The sequence below is a fragment of the Linepithema humile genome, chromosome 4 (genome assembly GCF_040581485.1).
Source record: "Linepithema humile isolate Giens D197 chromosome 4, Lhum_UNIL_v1.0, whole genome shotgun sequence".
NCBI classification, from domain to species: domain Eukaryota; kingdom Metazoa; phylum Arthropoda; class Insecta; order Hymenoptera; family Formicidae; genus Linepithema; species Linepithema humile.
The window spans coordinates 8812268-8816868 of record NC_090131.1 but is presented as its reverse complement, the minus strand read 5'-3'; the positions used below and the strand labels follow the sequence as shown (position 1 = coordinate 8816868).

The window sequence follows — 4601 nt, the reverse complement described above, 5'->3', positions numbered from 1 at the left end:
TTGTAGAAAAGGAATAAATTGGGGAGAAGGATACAAATGACGATGTAAACGCACGAAACGCATTTTGGAAGAAATCTAGCATAACTTTAATTAAAACCGGTATTATCATTAACCTTCCCACACAACATTATATCGTCTTATGTTCGTCTGAAAGACACCTTAAAATCACTCAGATGTCTTACGAAACTGTCAGAAAGACGTATTTAAAACGTCTGTGAGACGTCTTATATAACAATTTTCGACGATTTAGAAACGTCTTCGAGATGTCTCTTGATTTGTTTTATAAGACGACTGTGAGACTTATTTTAAGATGCCCTTAAGACAAACGTTTTATTAAAATGATGATTTTATACTCAAGTAGCAAATGATTGTCATCTGATGTTTTTTTATCATCATAATTGGTTATTATATAATATTATATAATAGCCAATTATGACGATAAAAAAACATCAGATGACGATCATTTGCTACTTGAGTAATTATTTTACAATAGAATATTTTTAAATTTGTTACATTTTAATATTTTATTATTATTATTTCTTTACATAATACTTATAAACATAACTTTTACATAATATTTCTTATATAAACTATATTAAGACATGTTAAAATATAAAATATAAATATACATATGTATATTTGTAACACTTATAAAAATACATTTTGCACTTATAAAAATATATATTTATATCACTACTTATATCCCAGGTAGCACATGTTCGTTTCATATACGTTTCCTAAATGTATCTAATGTTTCTTAACCGTTAAGCATCAATAATAGCGTTTTTCACTGAGCCGCACTGAGTGCGCACCGAAAACTTGTTCAGTAGCAGCAGCACTGTACGAGGTTGCCGAAAGTGCGAGTTTTTTGCACTCCCAACTAAACAATAAACTACATGTGTCAAGTGCCAAAAAGTGCAATATTTCTGGATTTACGAAAAATGATGGAACAATCAGAGAAATTAAACATTTGCTTTAAAGTCAATAATGACATGCTGTCATTAAAACTTCAATCAAGTGAAATAGACTTATTCAATAAATTGATAATGTGTCAAAAATGATATGTCCAATTCAGCAGAGGTAGATTTATTACCTCCGTGAGTTCTACCAGACAGATAGAATTGTGAAATTCTAAATATCAATTATTATCGCGTAAATATCAGTTATTTTATAAGCTGTTGCTCTTGCAACACGAAAATGACTTTTGAACTGTAACAATAATATATAATTATTTGTAGCACTTATATACAACACATGTATATATTTTTTCACATAATACAATACCAATACAGTACAATAAACAATACCTGTACAGCAACAATTAAATTATTAATAAATAATAAATATATAATCACGACTTACGTCCTTATCCGTAAGATTATATACAACATTAATAAAATTTTTGATTTTTGGAATTTTTTGTGGATTTTCTTTTGTTATTTTATCTTCATCACTGCTAGATGATGAAGAAGATAGCAAATCTAGCAATTGAAGAGCATTAAAAATATCGCGCGCTGCCATCTTGCACTCAATAGAGTTCCTATAAGTAGAGTTAAGACACCGGGCAAATCGAGCTATGATTGGTTGTTTCTTTGGCTATTACATATGGCGGAAATCTATAGTTCATGTGACATATATTATAGATTTTCAAGCACGTGTACATGTATTGTACATACACGCGATGGATGAAAATCTATATAATAATTATCTGACAATTGTATTTCTAAAAATGTTTAGAACAATATATATAATAACCATATATTATCTAGAATTAAATATAAAAAAATAATTTTCTTTAAAAAGTTAATTTTTATTTTTAAAAGATTTGTATGTACAATTTAAAAATTGAAAAATATTAGTCTTTACAAAAATTGATGATTTTTATAATTGATGACCGAATATTTTCATTTGCAGTTCGAAATGAGTAAACTGCAGGAATACATATCGATTGGTAACCGTGATGATACAGTTTCAATCTAAAAAAAAAAAAAAAAATCAGATTTATAAATAAATATTTTATCAAAAGTATTATTAGATATATAGAAAATAGAAACATTTTTGTACCACACCTAAGCATTTTTTAGAAAATAAAAATAAAAGTAGAAGGAAAAGAAAATATTGATTATTAATAATCTACATAGCATACATTTTATTAATAAAATGCTGTTGTTGCATGATGAATGCGTTCTCGTCATCAGATGATGCTTCGCTGCTAATATTAATATTGCAATCTTCCGATTCATTCTGTGTCACAATTTCCGTTTGTATCTCATTACTTGTTGTTGGAATTTCATGAGCTTCAGTGATAGATAATTGTGACAGATGATCTTGTGCTGAGCCTTCAAATAAAAAATTACAAATTTTACTTTTAGAAGAAGATAGTAGTTATATGAATAAAGTAAAATTTGATATAAAATATATTCATATAATTAAGTACATAAAATGTAATGTCAATAAAACATCTCCAGTGAAAAATTATCCATAATATTGAAAATAGCTAGAATCAAATCGAATTATTTTCAATAACTTTCCAGTTAAAAAGTCGTTTGTTCGATGTCTTTCCAACTGTTTTTAATGAATGCTTTTCCATAGGATAGATTAAAAATATGTTTTTTTACCTGGCTGATGAAATTGTGTAGGCACAGCTTTCCTTTTCAATTTCAATAAACCATCAACTCGCTGTTCCCAAGCCGTTGACGCAAATTGAACCTTTTTTAATAATATAATTTATAATTAATAAATATACAAATATAAAAGTATATATTTTTTAGGGATTTATAACAAAATTATACCAACAAATAAAGATTTCATTATATTGTTTTGGAAATCAAAATAACGTAAGAAAAAAATATTACATTAAGAAATCATAATAATTGAAAATTAGTGACGCTTTTTGCTGTTCTGTGAGATTCAATAATGTTACGAATTTCATAAAATTAATTTAGTTATTATCAAAAATATAACAAAATTTATAATACTAATTTTCTATAATGTATTTATGCATGTACGTGTATGTTGTTTGTAACTCTAATATTAAAAGCTATATGTACTGAGTCTGTGATGTTAAGTATGAATAGAATAATTCAATATGATATTTTGCGTATATTTTTCATTAAAGTACTTGACATAATGCTGAATGCTGAGTTGGTGTCCAATTAGTTCGCCCCATATTTTGGATCCATTCAGCACATCTTTTAGAGTCTTTGGGAAAATAACACATCTTAAACCCTTTGGAAGATGAATTAAAACATTTTGGAGCTACACAACCCGTCATTATGAACCTAAAAAATATTACATTGACTACTTAATTGCACACTTAATTTTAAGGTTATGTTCTTACTTTCTTTTATTTCACAATTCAATGAAAATAATTAAATAAACTTACTTTTTATTGAAATGTTTTTCTATAATATCTGTTCCAAATAATATTAACGCAAATTTTGTTCATTATAAATACACTATAAACAGTAACACAAACTAATTTTATATTGCATTGCTAGGCTTGACTACGAAACATTTCAGAAGTGGCTGTCTACGACCTATGACTGCTAACGTAGCAAGGAGAATATAGTATATGTTTACATCGGTATAAATTACAATTTTCTTTAGATCACTCTTTATTTGTATAAAAATAGTTTATATAGACATTAATTATTTAAAATAAAATTAATATCTTTTGTTTTGAAAAAAATATTTGTTAATAAAAGCATATATCTATAAATTTCCGACTTTATAAATTTACATTTTCCGCTAGTTTGGCTATTGCATATGGCGGCTTGGAACAACCAATCAGCAATTGATAGCCCGGTGTCTTAACTCTACTTATAGGAACTCTAGCACTCAACCGACACCGTCTCTTAGAGCTCGTGTCGAATTTATGCACTAACGTGCAAAAACTCGGCACTCAACTTCTCACTGAAACAGCGCGCTCCGTCTCCGTGCGCACCGAAACGCCCAGTGAAATACGTTGGCTTTGCTCATAGATATATTACATATAGATAGAGCTTTGTGAATTTTACGCCTGCCAAGATAAAATTATCTTTTCCTCCCTCGCGCATGTGCAATCACGCATTTATCTTCAGAAAACAGAAGTATTTATCCATGACAGCCCATGGACATAGGAATATAGGGACGGAGCGTAAACTTGGTTGATAGACGAGGGGAGTGAAGCCAAAATGCGGGGGGTCCGCCATGATACTGTGCCTGAATCTGATTGGTTATCGTTATACGTATGCTGTTGTTATTATACACTAGGTAATGCATTTCGTCTAAGTCGAGTTATCAAACATGTTCTGTCAAAGAATTTCTCTTCAAAGTGGACAGAGCAAATACGAGCTGTACTTGGGATAGATGATGAATTTATTTCCAAAATATCTAACCACAATGTACGAGTTTTAGGATCTTTGGGAAAACTAAGAAAAAAAAACAATATTTTTAACAACTCTCTCTTATACTCTTAAAATAAAATATATAATATTATTTTAAACATATAATATATTAACTTTAATATGAATAAATAATTTCAATACCTGTGAAATGTTATTTTTACATTATTTCTGCTATTACTTTGTTTCCAATTTTGATAGTCGGATCTATTTTTA

General features: G+C 28.3%; 1 long non-coding RNA gene across 2 annotated transcripts; it reads right to left on the bottom strand.

Moving 5' to 3' along the window:
* Nucleotides 1-1789: 1789 nt before the first annotated feature.
* On the bottom strand, nt 1790-3985 carry LOC136999598 (uncharacterized). Of its 2 annotated transcripts, XR_010889920.1 has the most exons (5): nt 3386-3985; nt 3122-3281; nt 2619-2709; nt 2147-2339; nt 1790-1976 (listed from the first exon to the last, which is right to left on the bottom strand). It is a non-coding gene; the product is annotated as an uncharacterized lncRNA (long non-coding RNA). The 2 variants fall into 2 exon arrangements; XR_010889919.1 differs by having other exon boundaries at nt 1790-2339; nt 3386-3713.
* Nucleotides 3986-4601: the final 616 nt, after the last annotated feature.